This window comes from Teleopsis dalmanni, chromosome 2 (genome assembly GCF_002237135.1).
Source record: "Teleopsis dalmanni isolate 2A chromosome 2, ASM223713v2, whole genome shotgun sequence".
Taxonomy (NCBI): domain Eukaryota; kingdom Metazoa; phylum Arthropoda; class Insecta; order Diptera; family Diopsidae; genus Teleopsis; species Teleopsis dalmanni.
Genome location: NC_051847.1, coordinates 171,967,595 through 171,993,857, shown reverse-complemented (window position 1 = coordinate 171,993,857; position 26,263 = coordinate 171,967,595). Strand labels below are relative to the sequence as shown.

Below are 26,263 nucleotides of genomic sequence, written 5' to 3'. Positions count from 1 at the left end.
TAATATAATATAACTGTCTTTCATAAAAATATTACACTCTAAGTAGAAAGTCATATATAATATAGTATAAGTATAGTTGATGATATAAATTTAATAAAAAATATAAAGAAAATTACAATATAATTAAGCATTTGGTAATTTGTTAATGTTTTGTTTTTCATATTTTTACAAACTCTTTTTTTACAAACTCATAAAAACGTACAAAAGTTATTTTTAAAAAAATACTTTTTTACAGAATTTTGTACTAAAAGATTTTATTAATGTTCGGTGTTCAGACGCCGTCCTTCTTTTTCTTATTTGGCACTAACAGTCCAGTATGAACCTTGGACTCCCTCTAGGACTATTGGGCTTTTTTTTTTAGAAAAACTAATAGATTTTAATGAATATACAATATACAATGAAGCTTTTAACAAACTACATAATTGACAAAAAACATTTTAGTTTAATCAAAAAGGATGAGGACTTTGTAAATTTTTTATTCGTTAATACAAAATAATAATATAAATAAAATTCTTATTAATAAATTTGCTTTTTAGTTGAACTTAATAGATTCAGAATAGATTCTTTAAAGAATTCATTTGAAAATTAGTCAGAATAAAAAATATTTAATATTTTTTGCATACTACTTTTATATTTAATAACTACTTTATTTTAATTTTCATAAATTTTTTCATTAAAAATTTTCAATTAACATAATATTTATTGTAATAATATTTAATATTAGCAAAAAAAAATATTTTAATTTTGCAAAAGTATTTCTTTATTATTATAAACTTCTTTTTCAATGGCTTCATATTATTCTGCGAATATATTTTATCATTTCAATCACAATTCAATTTTAGCTTTGAATATGTATGTTCGATATTTAACGAATTTTTTCTTATTTTTTGCCATAGATTTAGAGCAGTTAACTAGCATAGTTAAGCAACTGCATAGCAATTAAGCAACGTTTTATTTTTAAATAGTGTTTAAAAAAAACATTTAATGCTGTATTTATGCTGTCTGCAATATTATTAATATAAAATATAACTATTATTGCATTAATTAATTATATTATACCTTGCTTGAAAACTATTTTTACCATTTTTAAAATTGACTTGTCAGCTATTTGATGAAACCCAATCAAGTACGGCATATTTGTAATGTATCTGATACTATTTGAAAATCCTTTATTATAATATTATGTTCAGAAAATTAAAATTTGCCATATTTAATACAATTTTCAATCTTCTCATCCCTTATCCTATTGATATATATATTTATTCCTTATATTTTTAACTGTATCTAGCGCAAGATTTAATAAAATTTGATAAAAATTATATCATAGTGATTTAACATAGTCTATCAGCGAAATACTCAGACCTGGACGTTTCAGTGTAATTTTTTAAGTTCCTTTGTTTAAAATTTATTATAATACATAATATACTTCTATATTACAGTAGACTTAACTTAAACATAAATCTTATACTAAGTCTTATAATAAAATATATGACAAGTTAGAAAAGATATGTTAATTCATAAATCATTTTTGTATATTTAAGAGTTTAAGATAAAAGCTGAAGTAGGAAGTTATTATATGCAAAAAATTATTAAAATATTGAAGTACTAAATACTTAATATATTTACATAACAAGAAGTTAAAAATAATAAAAACATTTGCAAAATCAAAATTATTCTAATTACTTCAGTATTTAACTAGACCTAATTTTAAAGGTTTAATTTACTGCTTAATTATTCTTAAATATTTTTTTAAAGCTTAATAATTACTTAATAATTACACATAAAATTTTTTATGGAAAATGACATTAAACTGCTGATTTGAACAGGTTATATGTCTCACTTGACCCTCATTCTAAAATGGCAAATTATTACTAAGCCAACAAAATGTTGCAATGGTACCTGATTAATATCTCTGCATTACTTTATAATGAAATAATTTATTTTGTTACGTGAATAAACTTTTAAACAATTTCCTGATATGCATACTAAATTTCGTAGTTGGTAATTGGTATTATTATCATCATTAAACAAATAGTGATAGTCCCTTAAATAATTATTAAAGAGACTATTATAATTGAAGTTAGAATTAATTATTATTATAATATTATTTATATCACAATTTAATTTCTTAATTTAACTAAATTAACACAGTTTAGCGTAAAATAAGAAACCTTGATTGCCTAGTCCTAGGGTAAAAATATATCATTTAAGTAGAATTAACATACATTTTTTTAGATAATGCAGATATGTGGTTATATTTAAACTCATAACTATGAAACTGATTATTTCAATCTAAAGAACATGTTTAAATAGGGGTCGTTAATAATTTAATACAAGTATGTACAAATGATGCTTTCTGTAAGAAGTAGATACAAATTACTTAATATTTTTTTAATTAAAATAAAATTTAAAATATATAATATGTGTTTATACTAATTTTAACTCGTATATGCAGACATAACTCATTGAGCTTGAGTCTTTTATAATTAACCTTATTAAAATTATTAACAGAAATATCGTAAAGGGTTTAAGAATTCGACGAAATTTTATTAAAAGTTTTTATTTTATAAAAAGCCACTGACACTTATGGATTCTGCGCTCGTATCTCCAGTGGTTATAATCGAATTAGATCTGCAGTTGTTTACTAAGTGATATTGTTGTTTTTATTATTGAACAAAATGATGTTTGGTGTTTTGTACCTAATAAGTTTAATAATCTTGAATAACGCAATATTCATAGATATGACATCTAGTTGTATAGTATTTTACTATAGCGATCAATAATTTTGAGTGATTATTATTTTATTATTTATTCTTTTTTGACTGTGATCCCTGCATTGATTAAGAAAACAAAAATATTTAATATTATTTAAAATTATTCTACTGTTAAATCAGAATATTTATGAGTTCACTTATTTAACAACATAAATATTACATTTCTTTGATATTCTTAAAACTCTTTTTAAGAGTATAAAATCTTGTCAACTGCAATATCGTTTCTTAATATACACATAGAACGTTAATCTATAACTCTACAAAATATACATATATGTTTAGATTTGATTATTATAAGATATATGTTATATTATATTATAAAATTATAATAATAATTGCTTTCTTTTTATATTATATTAAATTTTTAAATTTAAATACGGGTAATATATTATTTCTACGTTAGTAAGCTCATTTAAGAGTTATTAAACGTTTATTTTTCTAACTTTATTTTAAGCTAATAAAGTTATTTTAAAGTATGACCTTAATGGCTTCAAGACAATTGGTTGAAACATAATTTTTTCTAAGATTTTAGCAGATAACAAAATCTATTAACTTTTGATATTTAAAAATCCAAGAGCATTCTAACTTAAATTGATTAATTTGACAATTTAACACCTGAGCAACTAAATACTGTATGATATTTAAACTGCGACTCTTGCCACATAATTTACAAAAACTACACTGTAGTTAAATGTTAAAAACAAATCGGAATACGAGATCTACACTGCGATATAACTCATTTGGATTTAAATATCAAAAAAAGCAACAAATCAACAATATTTTATCAACTTAAAGCTGAAGCCATTCTAATGAAGTATTTAATCACATCAGTTTTATATTATCACATTATGTATATTATTAAATACACAATTATATATTATAGTTATATATAATCATAATAATATAAGTTACCTTATATTATAATACTGTACATGTTATAATTTACTTATAAATCAAGTAATCTATGAATTCGTCATAGCATTAAGTTCGCACGTCCATTGTACAAATAAGTTAATCTATTTAACTTTTCAAAGTAAACATTTTTGGGAGTATAAATTCATATTTTTAAAACATCCTTTAGTACATCATTTCAAAAAAATACTCGAATTTCAATATTTATATTATTCGATAATTGACTATGTAAATAATACCACATCAAGGGATGTAACTCTTCCATTCATCTTTCATTGCCTACTCCACTTTTTTACACGAAAGATTCTTGTGAGGTTATGAGCGTTGTGGTCTTCGCATAAGATTTTTATTTATTTGCCTTATTTTTTATTACATAGTTTATGTATTTTCCCGTTTTTGTTGTGTGTATTTTTCTGATCTTTTTTACCAACTAATACTGAGTATGATTCATACACAGAAATCACATTTTTCTTTCAAAATTTTTTAGTGAAATTATGTTTCTCTTAAAATTTCAAATGTTCTTTTTCATTTTTAGTGTAATTACTTAACGATGTGGCCCTTTAAAATGGGGTCAGGCTTATAGAATTCACAGATTGGTTGTCTTCTATTTATTTGAATGGGAAAGCCGTCTCTCAATAGGACGATATTTGGTCTCTTACTATTTCTTACCATTACTATTAAGGTGGAGGTTCAAGTTTAACGTACGGACGGTATCTTATTTCTGGTAACACAATGGTGCTTTTTTTGTGTTTAAAAATATGTGAAAATTTTGGCATCGTCTCATACATGATTGTAAGTTTTTTCATTTGATCCTTTTGGCACGTTTTTGTGATTTACCCTGGAAAGCACACGAATATTAGTTTAGTCGCATAAGATATTCAGATATCAACCTATGCATTCTTACCCAGTTAAAATTTATTTTAAAGATTCGAAAAATATATTATATATTCCTAATAAATCAAATATTAAATAAAGCTGATGTGTCTACTTAGTAGTCTACTTAGATTAAACCGTAAATTGATTTCAGTTATGTTGAATTTATCTTGGAGGACATCTACATATATCACTGTATCAGTTTTTACTCTTCATTGCTTTTCTAATCTTAATGCATGCATTTTTTGGATTACTTTTGGGTATTACTGTAATAAAGCTGGAAGATTAGGAAGTAGCAGAAAGTACTTTGTTTTGTCCTCATTCACCACATGACCCATTTTTATATTGATAATTTATAAATATAGCTGTACTTATAAAGTAAGTTGCTCCTACACGGATTTGAATATAACACTAAGTAGCTTTACAAATCATCCGTTTGTTTGCAGTATTTACCTTCCATTAATTATATTGCATAAATGGTTTTAAATTGAAAAAAACATTATACTAAAATGATGAAAATTATTAAAATACTTTATTCAGTTAAAAATGCTCTTTAAATTATTGTACTATAATTAAGGCTAATTACATTCAGAAAAAAAATAGCTTTTACACATACAATACAATAGTCTTTTGGTATTACAAATTTTTTTAAGTGTAATTTCATATTTTCTGAGTAGGCTTATTAAACAAGTGATTCATTACATATACGATATGTACTGAGTATATCTTCCAATACTTAACCGGAACGAAAATATTGAGCCGAAATTATACTGTTTTGTATTTTCTTTTAGTTGAATATATAGCAAAAAATGTTGAAATGTTGCAGATACGGAAAGTGAAAATAAAAATGAAAACGGTCAATGTCACAGACATAAATGATCGCTTTAAGTTAAAATATCAATGATCGTACAATAAAAAAAAGACAAGAAAAAAGAATGAGCCAAAATAGGTGCTGAAATAGGTGCCAGTAAGTCTGAAGTCATATTTCTTTATTTTCCCACTTTTATTGACTTGTACGCTTTGTCATTTATGTATGTTAACATCTTAATCATTACATAATTTCAACAGGTTGAACTGAAAATATTTGTTGGGTCATTGGTACATAAACACACTGCAGATTGGTACACTCGAATAGCGGCAGCTCGAATGGTGTCCAACTCGATTTGATATTTTGAAGAAATAAAAATTTAAAAAAAAATTTTGCAATTTAATCACATTAATAACAACAATAGATCGTGGTCACAATTTGGATGTTGTGGTGGTGATGCTGTGGGTACATATATGTCTCTAAATCATATACGTAAATATTTTACATATGAATACTCGTCCGTTCGAAGTTTCACTCTGTGGTAATTTTTATGAACGACAATAATAAAACCCAAACATTTTAACATAAAAACAAGCTTTAGTTTTAGCTTAAAAAAATAAAATATTTCTTGTGAATAATCATTTCTCTCAGATAAATTATTTAAAAAGTTTTATCTATTGCGTTACATGTGTATGTAAAACGTATTTAACGATAATATTAGGTGTTGTTTCCCACTGTAATAATACATTTAATTTTCTGATTTTAAATAATCTGTGAGACTCATTTTTATAAAATAAACTTGTATTTAATTTCAAAAGCATCAAGACCCTTATGTATGGCAAGATATCCAAATGTATTCGTAGTATGATTAAATCACATATTATAATTGAATTTCAGAATAAGTTATACTTTTTTTTGAAAAATCTATGTTCTGGTACTCTAATTCATTAAATACCTTGTGGTATGTAGCTACTATCTACTTATGATAGTAGGTAAAGTTCACCCATTTCTTAAATAAATAAAGAAGCAGATCTAGTAGTAGCTATTTCAAAAAATATAGCTACTATCTACCTAACATGGTAGATAGAGGTAGCGTCACTCTTTTCTCAAACAAATAAGGAAACAGATCTAGTAGTAGCTACCTCAAACAAATAGCTGCTATCAACCTATGATGCTAGATAGAAGTAGCATCAACTATTTCTCAAACATAGGACAGGATGAAGAGAGATCAGTAAGTTTAATATCTACGAACCTAATTTTTATTAAGTCAGAACGGCGGAAATAATACATAAGAAAGAATAGCTAGAGTAAGGTTAATATCTCAAAGGTAGATTTAAGCAGATTGACTTTAGTTGTTAACACTACGTTAACTGCCATTGTGTCGTCGGTTGTAAATTGGAACAAATTTATAGATTAAAATATAAATTAATATTAAAAAGCTTTTTATAAAATTTATTATTTATTTATTTAGTATATAGTATATATATAGTATATATATATTAACACTTTTATTATAATTCAAGTCATAGTTTTTGATTCTTTCACAGAATTTTTTGTAAAATTAATATAGCTTTAGTTAATATATCATTATTGTTTATCTATAACTTGCATATACTCGTATACTTGTATCTATTTCTTTAATAATAGTGCCAATATCTTTAGATAGTAGTTACATCATGAGTCTCTTTTAATATGAAACTGTAACTTGTTTATTTAAAAATTGTTTGCATATATCAAATATTTAATTAAGCTGCAGTTCGTCGGTTAATGGTACTACATTTAATATACTACTTCTTACCGGAGAAACCGGTCCCATACTTCATATTATTTACATTGTATTGATTACTTGTCTGACATCTTTTATTGTGAGTGAGAAATTTGTGAATTTTATGGCTTTATATTATTATATTAATACGCTTCGATTATCAATATATCTTTCAGTGAATAATTTTAATATACCTTAATCATTGATTAATTGCATTTACCTAAGAAACTATTATATATAAGTAATTGCACAAAAATTTAAAAAATTGAATTGAATTCTTTAATATTAGTATTTGTTGATATCAAAAGTAACGACGCTTTTTTATCACCGACCGATGTTGTTGGTACCCATATATCTTACAACACTGATTCGATTGTGTCAACCTATCCCGTGTGTGACTTTTTTCGCTACAGGAAGTTTTGATGTATCCACTATTTAGCCTAGACTACTGTATGTTTTGGGGACTGCAAAACTTTCCTAACGGTACAAAATTGGCCAGCCTAACAACCGCTGAAAATCACTTGGCCAAGTTATTTACCGTATTTTTCTGAAGCTACCAGAAAAATGGCAACAGGTCATAGATAATGTTGCCAAAATATACTTAATTAAAATTAATTTTCAATAAAGAACTTTTTTTTCAAAAATATATGAAAAAACCTGGGTACTTTTTATATCACCATATTATAACACATTATAAATGTATGTTAAGGATGTCATAAGTCTATTGATTATTTTTTATCAATCGTGACATTATAGTAATTAACAAATCGTACAAGAAATCTTCGGAATTATGATAGATGGAAACGCTTTTGCTTTTTATTCTTTCAACAACTTATTTACTGATCGAAAAAGTCTGATATATTGCACTAAAATTTTTAAAATTATATTATTAATAAGAAAGCAATATGTAGTAAAATTTATTTTAAATTTAACATTTTGTTGTTTTCAATCAATCAATGTTTTCAATCAATTCATCTTATAAAATATAAGTGATTTTATAATAGTAAAAATTGTTATTGTTTAAAGAAAAAATTATAAAAAGTTAAGAATAACAAAATTTTACAGAATCGCAAGAAAACTAAAGTAAAGTACTTATACCACAATAAAGTTGTAAAACAGTTTTGTAATGTACTTATTTGTCAGCTTTGAGGTAAAAACGTTGAATTAATTCAGGGAATAATTTGATAAATAGGATTACGAGAATCGAATTTTAATTTTGAACTTGCAACTGAATAAAATTATGAAACAATTCAATTAAGTTAACATGCGTCACATAAAATTATTTGCAATATACATTTGTTTTTTTTGTAGTATATATTTTTATAATGGGTTTACCCCTTTCAAAAATACATTATTCGGCTATGCTACAAAGATATTAAGAGTTCTGGCACGTTTCAAGCATTTAACGATAGAATCTTAATTTTTTGTTCTTAAGATGAGACAATTACTGTAGATTAATGCACTAATGAAACGGTCATTGCACTAAGTAGTGTAAGTATTTATAAATCTAATAGAGTAAGTCCTTCTAAATTCTTATAAAATTATATTTTATATTTAACTACGAATAAATAAGTATCACTGATTTCTTATATCGTAAATTTAAAACAAACATTAAAAGTGCCGCTTATAAATATTTGTATCTACTCCGCGATACACTCATTGAGATACTTAAGGAAGAGTATTATGGCATGCATATAATATCAGTTAATTTTATAGGAAAGATTGTTTAGGGTAAAAAATATTTACATTTTTAATTTAATCTTAAATTGCGCGATTCCAAAATATATGTGCGAAAAACTAGTGAAAAAGATGAATAATAAACAAACAATAAAAAAGTCTTTGTGATTTCGAAATTTTACCGAACAGGATCTTTTAGAACGTATTTTTAGTCACTTATTTTTGTTTTTTTTCTTCTCTTTTTATTGCTGGCATTCATAGACGTAAATTCGAAAATATAACAGAAAGTAATGAAAATTATTATTAAGATTGTAAGAAAAAAACTTCTATTGAACTGAGTACAATTCGAAAGATCTAGACTTATGTTCGCAAATGTCTTTGCTAATTTACCAAAATCTGTTAGCGTTACGCCTTTTGCTTGTAACATGTGTATTATCCGTAATATGTACGAGTATATCTGATCTCTTGCGCTAATTGGTAATCAAAACATGCCTCCAATGGAGAAAAACAGAGAACGTACTCAGTTAACAGAAGAACTCATACTCACAGAATTTGCTTTGCACATTCGCATATTATTTACTTCTACCGAATCTTAATGTTAATTGCTTGATTACCTAATGTGCTTAGTTGCTCGTTACTTCTTGTTGTACAAAATAATAAAAGATAAACTAAATAAAATATCAAAGATCAAAGTCCATATTCTATGAATAAAATTTATAACGAGAATATAAAGTATAATATCAAAATTTTTAATGTGTTTTTAATGCTTTGCAAAGTATAAAGACCAAAGAAAGATACAAGATGAGTCGCTCCTATAAGTTGAGACAAGATACCTTAATTATAAACGAATAATTCCACAATTTAAGTAAGTCAGTAAATTGGGAAATTAAATTAAATGATTATAATGAAAATTTTGTAATATCCCTTTTGTTTTTATTCTGTTTAAGTCTTACAAAGACCAACATTACTTGATATAATATTTTGTAAAATTCATTCAGTGATTATATGACTATAGTGATTATATCCGTAGTATATGAGTATATAAGAATATATATATGATTCTAAGTATTGTATTAGAGTAAAAGTTTATTAAAGTTAATAAAATTATATTTAATAATTATTAAAATTATTTTGTTATTTTAAGTACGATGCCATTAATTTGATGTTTTTATATAACAAAGTACTAACTTTACCTGAAACAAGATAAAAGTTATAGTCGCATTACGTAACATTACCCAGTTTTATTCTAGGCTAAAATAAGGTAACGGGGTTAGAATTTTTGACTCGTATATTACTTATCAAATTAAATTTCTTCAGTTTACTTAGAGTGTTTTTTTAAGGTTTTTGGACGTTGCGGAACTGCTATGTATATAAAACATTAATTTCTGTTATAATCTGCATATCAACATATTCTTGGTACAAAATGCACCACAACGGAAAACATGTGTGCTTTCTGAGCAATCTAAGAATATTCATAAGATATGTGTTGTATGTATTGTAATATTGTGTGATATTTCATTCATCCAATAACTTATATTTTCAATAACTTATGCTTGTTAGGAAATTGTAAAAAAATATCTTTGTGGTAAGAACGTACGCCGAAAGAGTGCTTATTTTCGTTCAATTCAAAATTATAAAAATGTTAAAAAAAAATTTAAATTATATATTCAAGTTGAAGAATAATTGATACATAAAGCTAAATGTGTAGCTAAAAGCTAAAAAATATTTTAAATTAATCTCTTTTAATATTATTTGTAAATATGCTATTTTAAACCTCGTTAATTACTATGGATTTGCTCATGAATTTCTTTTTATCTTAAATAATTTCGTAAATGTTTAATGATTCCCATTAACTTTAATGTCATACTACAATAAATAAGAGCAGCTAACAAGGAATAGCGTAAATAAAAGTTTAATTTATACTTATGTCTGAAGATGCTAGTTCAATTAGTTTAGCAAATATTTTATGAAATGAGGGAATTAAATGCGTTATTGCACTAATAATAATCTATAGTTAATGATGTTGAATAGTTACTTTCCAATTGTTTTCAATTTCAAAATGTTAACATTTATATTAAAATTCTTTATAAATCATGATTAATTTGAAAACTGGCATAAAGTAATGTAATGTAATAATTCTCTGAAGATTCAAAATTTAACTTCTAAAAATAAATATTTCATTATAATCATTCACATCTGCTAAAATGAAAGTACGTTAACTCATTAAATAAATACATGAAAACACGACAAAGTTCATTTTAATGTAACTTGACTTTTAGTTAAGATTTACTTTGAAACTTGTTACTGACTCGAAGTTCATTTCAGAAAAATAAGTAATTATTGACAAAAGATTTTTTGACCATGTCAAAAAATTCAAAAATACGCAAACCACAAATCTTATTACAAAGAAATTTTTAGCAGCATCATTACTTGGTTAAAAACATTTGTCACTGCCTTAAGACGTAGTTATTAAACAAATATGAAGTAATTTCAAAAAGAAGATTTATTTTTATATATTATTGTATTTTTAAATTTTGAATAAATTTCATCCTTGATGCGTCGCAAGCCAAACCAAATGTTTCTCACATACGAAACAAAACTGTGAATATTGTGAATAAAAAAAACCTGAAACCCCTAAAAAATTGAAGGTTTCGATACATGAATTTTAAAAAATAAAAAAAACTTGATTAGAGATTAACTGAACATAATAAACAAGATTCTCAAAACGTCATTCTGGTAGGTTAATAACCACAAATTAAAATTGAAACTGCAATTTAATTTACTCGAAGATGCTCGAACAGTGGAAACGTGCCCTGAATTTGAAAAAATTTTTATGATGACGAATTTTAAGTTTTCAACTGTAAAATATATACAAATCTAAGATATACACAAAATAAGGAAATTATTAACTCTACGAGTAGTAAAATTAAAAACAAAATTCCATTACGTTCGAAAAATTGAGCATTAAAAACAAATAAAAAAAACTACGAAACAACATAAATTGCAATAAAAAATATTGTGTGTTAATTGTTAATTACCATAATTACTAACAAATAAACAAACAAAAATAAAAATACTTCTAACTAAAATATATATATAAATATAATATCTGTATTATATATATATATCAATACATGTAAGTCATAGATGTTTATATATGTGTTTATAATTATAATGCTTACAAAATATTCATCAGTCATTAACGTAATTATACATAAATAGTCACACAATATATAAAGTACATACATTTAATATTTTTTTTTAATTAATTTGTCATATTAAGCAAATGAATTTATTTCACATTAACTTTGAGTAATGCAAATGGTTAAGTAAATGTAAAATGCAATTCAAATAAAATGCACTTAAGAAATTCTACGAACTGTTCCATTTTAGCACTCTATTTAGACTAATTGACTTTACATTTAAGTTTGATTTACAAAATTCATTTTTGAAATTGAATATTTGCACCAATCGAATTGAAATCATATCTCCACAACTTACCCATATGAAGTCATTAAAATTACAACTGAATTTTAAGGCGAACCAAAAAGCAACGCCGCCGTTCAGTTTCAATCCGTCACTTCACGTATTGTTTGTACAAGTCTCTAAACATTTTATTATTGCATAATAATCGAGTTGCACTAGGCTGTGGCCACTGTGGCTACTGATGCACTGATACGCTCATAGTTTTAATGGTGCCATTGGGAACAGGTTGGTAGTAAATCGTCCATACCTGATGACTTTCCGCAACACGCGATGAAGTGGGCATTGGCGAAATATTGAGATGCCAAACGTTACTGAAATGCGTTTGCGACATTGAATTGGATTTACTTTATTTAATGGTTAGAAAATACAATGAATAGCTCTAAATATCTTTCTATCTCTATAGAAATTTAAAGCATACCTAAGTGATTAGATCCAGATTGATCAATTCTGAAGTATGTTGTTTTATTGCCACACTGGCAACATAAATAATTCAAATATGTGTTAATAAATTGCCAATTTTTTACTGTTTAAGAATTAAAAAATTTTTTAATCATTTGCTATGTAATTATCTAAACTCAAACACTAGTCAACGCAATATAAGCAAGTCCACTAATCCAAAAAATAACATAGTTTTTCTAAAAATTGTAAATTGAAAGTAGTTTTACTCAAGGCTTTTCATGCTTATTAAAGAGGCTTTTTATAACGTATGATTTACAAAAAATGTATATTTATTTAAAAAAGTAATTATTTTATCTAATTCTTAATAGCATAAGAAAACTTTTATAAAATCGAAACTTTTCAATTTCAATTTTTTAAATGGTACAATCTTATAACACAATATACGTATCTATATATGAGTGTGTTTTCTACATATGTGAGATAATTATTAAGAAAATAACAATCTATTTCTTTTTCATACTTTCAATCCATTTACCTTTTATATTGGAAACTAACAAAACAAATACTGTGTTATTTTTATAAAGCCTAAATTCCGATACACTACACTTAAATAAAGATTTAATTACCAGTGATATCCATCATTTGTAACTATTATTATTATTATTATATTATTTATAACTTATTATATTTTTCTTATTAAATTTTTGATTTCGTTTCCAGTTATAATAGTTCGAAAATAAATAGTTAATATGTAAACCATATTCTATTATGACCTATTTGATTGCCTATCATTGATTTGATAACGCATAAATATATTTAAGTATTAAATCAGTTAAACTTTGCAATGATATCCCTTTTTTATACTAGGAAATAGATCATATTAACTCTTTTGTTGTCATCTATATCATTTTGAATATTAACGATATTTTCGTCGGTAAGAACTTACGTCCCAAAATATATATGTTAGCCTTCTGTACTCTCTTAAAATATGACATCTACGTAATTACGAACTAAAGTTCTGTTCCTTCCGCTTTTTTCTATTCAGTTTCTGTTCGTTATATTCTGATTTATCCACGTAATGTACATACATAATGTACCTAATTGATTCATCTTATGTAACCGAAAAAAGATGTTTTGAAATAATAAATTTAACCGTCGATGTTTACCACACCCAAATAATGTCTCAAATATGTATTTTAGGTGCAATTCTGAAATGAATATATGGTTGCTTTCAATGTTGGTTTTTAAAGTTAGGGGATAAGATGATATAGTTATAAGTAATCTAAGTATTTTATTTGATAAAGTAATTTTGCAAAGTGTCTACTTCCTGCAACTAAACATATTCTCAAACTGATACTGCGTATATTTGAATCACCTCATTTCGTATTTATAAATATATTGTTTCTTTTTAGGTACATATTTCGTGTGTTATTAGGACAGATCCTTTCTCTTCACATGTTTCGTTTCTTCACATGTTTCTGGAAAACCATTTTGGGTGTTACAGTCACTCTTAAGTATCCTTTAAACGTGCAATACGCAGCCTTACCCAGTTGTCCACAACTTCAGTTATGATCATCGACTTGGTTATATTGACTTCCATAATCTATTTTAAACAATAAGATTTCAAGAGGTTAAATATGTTAAACCAACCTCTGTAATCATTCAAGTTTGTTCGCTAGAATGTAATGTCACCCGCATAATGAAGACGTGTCTATTTTCCTGTTCCATTACGACCTTCTTCTAAATGATCACATAAATCGGTGATATAAATTTGTTTGTAACTACATTATACTAGGACCATCCCAAAAATATTATTTACGTTCATATCAAGTTGTCTTGTCTTTTTTATGAACAAATACTACCTCTATTTCAGTATATGCAGACAGATTGGTAAAATGGAAGACATCGAATACTGTGAATTAGCTGGAATGTATGTTTAATTCCTGGTAGTCTCGGGAAAATAATTGAGCTTTTGGGGATATAGTATAAATGGTTTTACTGAATATAAAACCATTTTCAATTAAAATTTCTGATTATAAATAATTATAATCAGAATAATTGCATATATAATTATAAAAAAGGTAGTTCATTTTTTTAAATAAAATAAATAATTATATAGTTTTATATTTTTTACCGAACTTAGGTCGTTTATTTAACACATAAATTTATCAAAATAAATGTGTAAATATGTGTTAAAAATATAAAAACTAAAAAAGTATCGGTCGTAATAACACTTTATTAATATTTTTATTAATTAATTTTATTAATTAATAATTATTTTATTATTATTATATTAATTTGGTACTTATACCTGGTCACTAACTTTAATGCAATACTTTTAAACTATTTGGTCTAGCAATAAGCTCAAAATATCATATAGGCTGCATATTAAGTGGAGTACTGCATATGTAATACCGCAGAGAAATGGTTCTATTATGATATTTGTAATTATAGAGTCATACTCAAATTTTAATATTATTATATAAGCATTTAATTAAAGTTTTTCTTTGTGAAAAGTATTACTCCATTATATATTAACATACCTTATGATCAAAAAAGAACGAGAATTAAAAAAAAAACACAAACTTTTAATTTTTAGTAATTTTCTTTATTATCGCCTTCAAAGTATTCTCCTCCTGCGGCAATATATGCATACCAACGCTTGATCCAATTTTCCATACAAGTCTTATATGCCGCCGATGGTATGGCCTTTAGTTCACGCAGCGAATTCTCTTTAATGGCCTCTATGGTCTCAAAACACGTTTCTCGCAATGGCAATTTGAGTCGGGGGAAGAGGACAAAGGCACACGGGCCCATATCTGGAGAGTACGGTGCTTGGTTGATGATATTGGTGGAGTTTTTGGCCAAAAACTGTGACAACCAACGCTGTGTGAGCCGGTGCGTTATCGTGATGTAAAATCCATGAGTTTTCCTTCCATAAATCTGGTCTCTTTTTGCGAATGGCCTCACGAAAATGACGCATAACGGCCAAATAATACTCCTTATTAACCGTTTGACCATTTGACCGTCCGGAAGGAATTCATAGTGCACTACACCACGAATGTCGAAGTAAACAGTCAGCATAACCTTGTTTTTGGACCGAATTCAGCGTTCTCTTTTCGGTTTCAGCTTACCTTCGAAGCACCATTCGGTCGATTGTTGTTTGGTGGGCATGCTAAATTCATAGATTGATAAACCCATGTCTCATCATCAGTTATGATGCGTTCGATGAATGTGGGGTCACTATATGCGTTGGAAATCATCTCTTTGGCCACATCACAACGACGCTTTATTTAAATGAAATTCAGCTAAAAATCGCCACATGAAAATTTTTCGACTTCTTTGTATAGACGCCAAACAAAAACTAATCTTACGATATGAGGTAAACTTTGACAGAATGTGTATAATAGTGTTGCCAGTGTGAAAATAAAAAAATTTACCGATTGGATAAGCGCGGGAATTAAAAAAAATTAAAATTCTCGTTATTTTTTTAACACAAGGTAAACTGCAAATTCTAGTATTTCCATATAATATAATTATTACGTATCATATTATGATATCCCCAATCAATCGTAAAAAAAATCCAATCTACAAAGAATAATATTTAATTTATTGAGAACTAATCATGCATTTTGTTGTATTTTACACGAATTTATGGTATTTTTTATACTTCCTGAAAAAATTATTTAAAACAAATTTTAAACGTTTACTCTAAAGTAGAGATTTTTATTGATACTTTAGCGGCAGAGTAATTTGAATAATATATTTTCATTTATTGTTGACTTTATATTAAATTTACAATTTATCTGAAATTGAATTAAGAACAACAATTTTTTAATAAGAACTTTGTTGACCGGCACGCCTCGTAAAATATTTAAACAAAATTTAAATTCCTCAGCTAACTTGACTATTTATTAAGTTATTTGATTAACTTCGTGAGTGAAAAAAATATGAAAAATTCTTGTGGACAATATAAATCGTAAAAAAAAACACAATTATGCACTGAACAGTTGTTAAAATATGCGCGTCGTGGCGTATGAGTAACATTTGTTTCCTGCTTCTCGGAAATGTAAATTTTTAACATAAAAAATAACCACATCAAGATTGACTTACCCATCTATGTCGATTTGTTTGAAGTACATAAATATACAAAACTGCATTGAATTAATAATGAACAACAATTACGCATTATTACCTTATGTGATGAAAACAATTAATTTAACTGTTTATTAGAATTTTTTTAATTTACTAATTGCATTAAAGAAATGAAAATTAAAAAGATCTAAATATCACAAAATATCTAAATAAAATAAAAAAAAACAGATTAACAAATAAAAATTTATTAGTTAAAAATGTATAAAAAATGTTATTTACGCAATTTAATTTAAATAATGGTTTTAATTTTAATTAAAATACTTGTATTTTAATTTACTTTAGTGAGTTGAACTATTAATTATTATCATTTACTAATTTATTGATATTAAGACATTAAATGAATTAAATAATAATGCAATACAACAACAATACTTTTATTTTAATTGATTGAATTACATTGCTGACCTTAGTTATCATTACTGTTCTCTTTTGATATATATTCATTTAAGTTGTTATTAACGGATGAAATTATATATTTTATAATACAGAATGCTAACAAAAACAACAACAAAACTCACGACATGTAAAAAACCAATATCTAATAGTCACTCCGTGTTAAGATCACCACTACGAATGACTGGAAGGCGACCCCTACATTTAAGTGAAAATGTAAACAGAACATTTCGTATATGACTGCAATATGTTGAATTTAAACCTTCTCCGCTTAAATATATTGCTTCTGTGTTTAATTATTATATATTCCTTTCTACTTTAAACACAAATATTATTTTAAATAAATGTAAATTGTTTTAAAATAATGATAATTTTTAACATATGTTAAATTATTCCGTTTAAGCCTAATGATATTGTGGGCACTTAAGAGAACTTGATAAGTTCAAAGGCCTCTTTATATTATGAAAAATATATTCTGAATTTCTAATAACTTGTCTATGACTGTCTTTAAATATTCACTAATTATCATTGCTAATATAAAATTTAGTGCATACTTCTTTTATAAAGACGTTATTGAATGAGAAAACCTGAATTATCAAAAATCATAACTATATGAAATTATTATATGCAAAATTCCTGACAATTTTAAAATATACTTTCAGTAATCACATGAAATGCTAATGACCTTTTTTTCGAATCATATCTAATAATTTAGTTAAATTACATACACTCAATTATCCGTTTGAAATATGTGAAGGTTGTGAGGGACGCTTTTTTTCAGCAGATAAATTTGAATGAAAAATTTAAAATTGTTAAGTAATTTATGCTAAAATTTATTTTCGATATTTGTTAGCACATATTAAATATAACATTAAATCTTTCTACTCTTCTCAATAATTGAAGGTCAACTAAGCCGTTAACTAATATTTATATACACTTTTAAGGTATCTGCCCAAACTGCTTTGGCGGTCCAATACATTGAGAGTGTAAGTTTCGGAATCTGTAGACTATGTAGTTGTGATATCAATAGCAACTATTATAAATACGTATATATATATGAACAAAATAAAAATAATAAAATCTAAATAAGGAAAAAAGTAATGTTTACACATCTACTCAATATCGATATGGTCAACAATAATTTATAAACATATTGTATTTACTATAATCTTCATATAAATGTTAAGTTTCTAGATTTTTATATGTGCCACACCATATTTTACTCAATTCAATTTGATTACTGTGTTTTGAAATATTTTGACTATTTTATATATATTTTTTGTGTAATTATTTTAATTTATTGTTATATTATTATTATTATTTTTTTTTGTAATAGAAATTTGTTTACCTAAAATACAAAAAAAAAAAACACGTGGAAGTATATATCCGTAAAAAACAATAAAAATAAAAAAAAAATAAGAGATCGTTTAATAGGTAGTAATCATAATAAGTTATTAATAATTGTAATGCAGGAAATTGAATTAAATTTTTCATAGCAACTTTCATTACTACTTTGACATTTTTTAGTTTAATTGAAATTTTTACTGTTACAGTAAATACTACGTTTCTACTCTGATATCGTTGGTCCCTCCACCGAAAAAGCGACCGCTACAGCGTTTCCAACTAGCAGGTGTCGATTGAAACAACCTTATAGTCGTAATGAGTTAGAAATGTTATATATGTTATATATTATATATTGTATATTAAAAACAAATGTATACATAACATGACCAAGTCAGAGAAGTAATATACTAATTACTAATATAAATTAATTGTTTTATTAACTCCTTTACAAAGAAAAGCAACCATCATAAGCTATTATTAAGCAATTTGTAAGAATTTATATTTTTACGATTCATGTGAAAAGGGCAAAGTTCAAACTTTACCTCAAAACAATAGTGGAAATTTTTGCGTCATTATTCTCTAATAATACTTTATGCAATACATTTATAATAATATGTTATTTTTTATTAATTGTATAACAAATTACTAAAATGTTTTGTTTTTAATTGTAATTTATAGTCTCAGAGATTTTTTGTCTACCATCGTAGCAAGTGTCTTAGGCTTAAGGCAAGATCTGTGATAATCGTATACAGTTTCATACAATTCCAATAGTAAGTATTTAAAAAGGCATTGTGATTTGCATAATGCGTTTAACTTTTACACATATAATTCAAGTGGTTTTAGTATTCTGTCTCTAAAACAAAACATGTCGTTTGGAACATAGTAATTCTATTCTATTCAAAGCTTTTTATTGTTCAGAAAGAATTGTTTTGTTAAAAAAATGATTAGTAAAACTGTACATGCGTAAAACTGTTAATTTATTATTTTTTTTTATTATTTATTTGCAATTTAACATTGAAACATGTGTAAACTCTACGCAAAGTACTGCCACCATTTTGTTATCTTTTGGCTTTTGAAGAAAATGAAAACTTCAAACAGAAAATGAAGTCAAGGGCGTTCGTGCTTTTGTACATTCACAATAAAAACACACGAAACGAAGCCAAATTCGCAGTAAATGGCATTTAGCAATGAACCAACAAGTGAAGACCAAAACAGAAACTATGACCGAATGAGACATAAACGTCAAAAAACATTCAAAAATAGTACAAAAAAGACTATTAAATAAATAAACAAAGGGTATAAACAATAAGACTCCCTCGTCGCTGGCTGTAAACCGTATTGTCACTGCGAGAGGCTTGTTATGTTTATCAGGTACAGCGTAAAGTAGCACAAAATTATTATGTACGACTCAATGCAACACCCATTTCACGTTCAATTGCGTTAAGGTAGTCATCATGGAATTTGCAATTCCATAAGCTTTTATTACACGTTAAGTGGCATGCATTCACTGCCGTCACATACCAACAAATTGAGTTTTTTATTAAGTAGTCGTCTTATAGGTATATTTCTATTTGTTTGCCTGAAAGATCCACAGTCAATCAAACAGTTTTTCTATTACTGATATAATGATATGTATTAGTTAATATTGTGTCGGCAGGAGTTGATGGCTGAATGCTTGACGTTGTTATTTCCCGAGAAGAGCTTAATAAGAGCATAAATATTTGATAAAATTGTTAGTGTAATTACTGATATTTTGTTTTTATTATGGGGAAAAAAGTTTAAAAACGCTTAACGCATCGTCATTATATTGACACAATTTGCCCGGACTCATTTGCACTGACTAAAAACAGTCTCCATCGTATGCCATAACCGTTTCTACCCCGTAACTTTATCTTGAATACTTCCAGGTAATGTCCCCAATTGGTTGTACATTAACAATTTTCTTCGTTAACCTGCGTCCAGTCTTCGATTAAATTTATCGGCTTCGTCGTCGTAATTATCATTTTTCAAGATAATAGTTTTTCTATTCGAATATGATCGTAACGAATCTCCAGTTTTCTTCGGATTACTCGCATTATTTTCGTTTAAAATTTATTACCTCCTCACTACTTCCGTTGGAGTAATGAACATACTTTCAAAAGTTTGTTGGAATGATATTTAAGTCAATAATAACAATTAAATTATAATAATCCAGAAATATCCAATAAATATTTTTAATTTCTTCCGTTATTTATTATATAGCATTAGTATTGATTGATATAATTTTCTATTGATAGTTGTATTATAGTTTTAAAGTAGTATTTGCAAAGCTCTTTAAGATAAACATCTAATCCAAACTAGGGACATTACAAATAATATTTTGTTTGAATTTTAAAAAAACATTAGAGTTGAGTTGACTTGTATCTGACTTTAATTATGTAGAAAATACCATATATTACATTTTCATTTTGGAAGTATAAAGTGATAATAGTGTGTGATATAAGATGATAAGTTAATAATAATGCCTTTTAATAGTTAATAAGATGCCTTTTTTCCACATTTTTAATTCTAATGTTTCTAACGATTTCACTAATAGTACTAGCAACCTTAAATGCAGCTAGATATCCAAATAAGAACTGTTAAATATCTTTAGGTAACAATATTATAAAGTGGAGGAGGAATAATTTAAACACAATTTTCAGTTAACAGAGCCAATGGTCGTTAGAACTCCATTGAAGCGAAGGTACCTGTTTTATTTTCTAAAATTCTAAATTTCAAATTGTTTATTAGAGGAAAGCATCTGTTCTATAACTACAATTAGTTAATCCTAACAGTCAAATAAAAAATGCAGATATTAAATCGTCGAAATGCTTTATCTAATTAACGTGACATTATTTTGCAAATACATTTTCTAATCAAATAATTTATGTTGACATAACTATAAATGAAAATAATAATAATAACATAAATAGCAACCATTACATCGTATGTTTAAAAGTCTTCTTAGTCTAAGATCTGCTACTGTGATAGCATAGCTTCAATAGACAATAATTTTCGGATTATGATGATCCATTCTTAACTTCATTTTGAGAGGCCATTGTTTATACTCCTCATTAAAGTAGATATTGTTTTCACTGTTTGTAATTATAGAATTAATAAGTAACCAAAACAATAAAAAAATAAAACACTTACATACATATAATATAGTTGTCAATATGATAATATAAATTAAAATTAATTTTTTGTTCTCAGGGGTTATTTGTTACTCTTTTATTAAAAAAAAATGATTTACTTTAGAACCTTATTTTTTACCTATCTTTATCTTAACTATATATATTATCAAACACACATTGTTTTTTGATATTTTAAAATTATGTTCTGCTAAAAGAATGTATCTTCATAGAGCCCCAACGCAACTGTAAGAAGGACAGAAAAATGTGCTTTGCATCTGTTTGAACACAGTTCTGCGCATGTGCAAAGTAGATTGAACATGCTATGAAGTAGTTTTCTAAAGACCTACATCAACTAAAAACACTTTGCATACAAAGCATCTAAGGCTTTATTAAGAATTCTAAGCAATTTTAAATCCTTCGAGTTTTATACAACAAACAAATAAACCTAATTCGATCCTTAAAATCACTGCAATAACTTAAGATTGATAAATCTTATGTTGGATTCAGTTTTTAATTAGGACTTGTTTGAATTAATAATTAACCATTCGCAGAATCCTTCTTCTGATGAAAATATATATATATCAAATTTTCGATCCGCAATTTTTTTTTTGTAAAATTTATTAATTACCATAATTTATTTTCTTCGATTTATTGACAAGATTTTTTTGGTCAGGTTGATTTTTTAATTTCAAAGTTCAAACCGCACATATGTAAATTTTCGTGTAAATTTACAAATATTTAATAATATTATTTGTAATGATCGTTTTGTCTTGACGGTAAAAGACTGCTAACAGTAAAGTTGTAGTGCAGATTCGGCGAAACTCAATTAAATCTGAAATCATTGTGAATTGTGTAGGAAAGTATTGGTTTTTTATATCTCTTATTGGAGAAGCAACGCATATGCTTTACATTTTGTATTTTAAAGCTTGGCTAATATTTTTAAAAGTGATGCAAAGTATTAAAAACGTATTTCATATGCAATAAACACGTTTTTGTTGACATTGTAACGCCAAAGAATGTGCATAGAGACGAACTTACATAATTTACAACGGCGGAGGTGGTTTGAGGACGCTATGCTCGCTTTCGAAATATTTGGAACCCAGCCATATATGCAGAGAGACTTTTTGATATGCGTTTCTTTATGCGATTTTTCGTTATTCAATTAATTGGGAAATTAACGATGAAACGCAATTGATTTTTGATTTAATTAGTTAAATTTCCTAATGTTTATTTGGTATAGAAATTGAGTAACCCAAAAATACGCTAAATATAGTAGATAAAAATCAAAATTATTTATGCAGTTCCCAAATTAAGACAATAAAGCATTAATTTTATTTATTTATGTATACTTTTCTAATAAAATATCTGTTTACATATTCGTTTATATTTTGTTCAAACCTTCGCAAATCATAAATAAAGGCACAATAGAAATTTGATTTTCAACTATTCTGGCCTCTTCTAGTCGTTTACTTCAGTTTATGGTGAAATATGTGGGATCTTGGATACAAATAACTTAGGAAATTTTATTTATCAATATAATATGATTTCGACTTTAAAATCTATTATGATTAGATATTAATGGTGGGTGATGCCCTTTCAAGTAAAGTTGATTAAAATTTTGTTACCACATCTCTCGTTTCATATCGTTTCTCCTGTAAATCTAATTAACAAACTTCATTAATTAATAGGTATTTATGAATAAGTATTATTAATAAATGTTAGTTTATTAGTTTAATTGTGTTATAGTGATTCGATTGCCCTCACATTATATGTTATGTCAGAGTTTATGATAACAGCTTTACCCCACTTATTTTGCATTACTTCCATAGATATATGTGATTAAATTTACATAAGAAAGAAATTTAGTAGAAATTTAAAATGTAACTACATTCATTTAAGAGATACAAAAAATCACACCAATAGGCTTTTACATAACTTCTAAGAAACAAGTAATTTTAATTTAATATAATTAGCAAAGTTCGTATGCTTGCGATATAATATATTTGAACAATTTACAACAAATTTCTTAAATATCACTGAAGATGATAATTTTGGAAAGCTATACTATTAAATAGTTTATGTATTATTATAAATTTTTTACCTGGTCAATTTACAATTGATGAAAATAATATTTTTGAAAGCCAGTTAATTAATTAACATTTATTTCCTAACTCATTACTCTTTTCAAAATTTAATTATAAAAAAACCGTCATCACCGATTATTGATGAGTTTCAATATACGTATAATAGTCATTTATCCGTAGTTGCATTTTTAACTACATAAATCCCATTACAAAAAATTATCTTTTAACTAGTACTTTCGCACTTTGACCGTTACGTTCGAAACTCTTTTTCTTAACTCTGTTACTTGTTCCAGAGACCAATAGCTTTCTTTAAAATGTAATTTTGTAATAGAATTTAATGTTTTTAAATGAAAAAAATGTTTCTTATATAGAAAACAAGTATAAGCTAACATTGAAATTTTTTTACAATTTGCTTAAGCGATAATTAATTCATTTTTAAGGTATATATAAATTAAAATATTAACAATAATTAATTACTTGAATACTAATTGTCATTGTAATATTTCTTTAATAAAATCATAGTTTCTTATTTTTTATTTCAATTTCTTTCATCGACACAATTAAGGTTTAGATAAAAGAAAATCAATTTAAAACTAGTGCAGTTTTAACACCAAAAAAAGGTACTATAAAAAAATTATATTAATAAATATTAATTAAGGATTAAAAAATTCAATATAACAGTCTTTTACAAGACATTCTATCAATTTTTAATTTTAATAAAAATTATTATACATATAGCACATAACGGAAAAAACTTACTTGCACTTCTTTCTTAATTTAATAATGGTCTATAAAAAAATTATATTATATAAATATTATATATAAGGATTAAAAAATTCTAATATAACAGTCTATTTACAAGACATTCTATCAATTTTTAATTTTAATAAAAATTATTATACATATAGCACATAACGGAAAAAACTTACTTGCACTTCTTTCTTAATTTAATAATGGTCTTATATATATACATATTAATACCAACAGTTAAATTTTGTTATTGTTAAGAATTTGATAACAGATGGCACCTCTCCAATTTGCATCTCATTAATTAATATGTGTACGCATTTGACTAACAAACAAAATATAAAAGGAGAAATGTATTTAAAAAGTAATTATATATAAAATAAATAAATAAAATTCAACATCTATTGTATAGAAATTAAAAAAAATTGTTAATTTCATCAGTAGCTATTTTATTTTTTATTCAAAAGTTTATTTAAAAAAATATATTTTTCTATGCAAATTATATATAGTATTCTAATTCGTAAACGAATTCATAATTTAATATTAAAAAATGTAAATAATTTATATTAATGATAAATTAAGTGAGTAAAATATAATATAAAATAATTAATAAAATGAAATAAATAATTAACAGGAAATTAACAGGATTTAAATAAAAGGGAAAATAACTAAGTAAATAGCAAATACATATATTTTCAAAATAATATACAAAAAACATTTTCAAAAATTAGAACTGAATGAAACATATTTTAAAATAAATAAATAAACAAATTAATAAATTATTCAATTAAATAATAAGCAAATACAATATACAACACAAAAGTTTTTAAAATTAAATTTAAAAAGAATATTACAAAATTGATAAAACTATTATGCTATAATTTAAGTTTAATAATCATAATTATATAATAACATAAAACATTAATTAATTAATAAAATAAATATGTAATGTTTAATATTTATTAATAATATTTATTAACAAATTAATAAAGTAACAAACTTATAAATATGAATAATTAATTATTAAAATAAATGAACCAATTAATATACAATCAGAAATACATTAATTAAAATAAGCAAATAAATAATTAAATATATTAAGAAACTCCTAATTAAAATTTATACGAAAAATTGTTTGAACATTAAATATCAGTAAAATAGTTAAATAAATAATTTATTATATTTAATTTTAACTCACTTTAATTTTATTATTAATACTAATAAATTAAATAAATTCATAAAATAAATTAAATAAAGCAACATATAAAAAATAAAAATTGTAAAAAAGTGATGTAAATTATTGATTAAGTAATTAAATTCATAAAAAGCAAAAACCAATGATATGTAATTAAAAAAACGAATTAATAAATGAACAAAAATAATTACATTAATGAGTTTATATTTAAATACATATATAATAATTTACAAATTAAATAAATGAATAAAATAGATAAATTAATTCAACAAATAAAATAAATAAAGAAAATGTATTGAATAATAATTAAAGTATTACTTTAAAAAGATAAAAGAATTAATAACTTTTTAACACAAACTAAAATAATCAAATAAAATAAATATATAAATTTATTACTTCAGCAAATAAACAAATCAATATATTAATTAATAATAATAAATATTCATTATGAATTTAGTAATTGAATGAATATTGTAACAAATTATTTTTTTATTTAATA

General features: G+C 25.1%; 1 protein-coding gene across 2 annotated transcripts in view; it reads left to right on the top strand.

The window, feature by feature from the left end:
- The window catches only part of LOC119686071 (elongation of very long chain fatty acids protein AAEL008004-like), a 76,939-nt gene that overhangs the window by 717 nt on the left and 49,959 nt on the right, over positions 1-26,263 (top strand). The gene's annotated exons all lie outside the window — the stretch shown is intronic.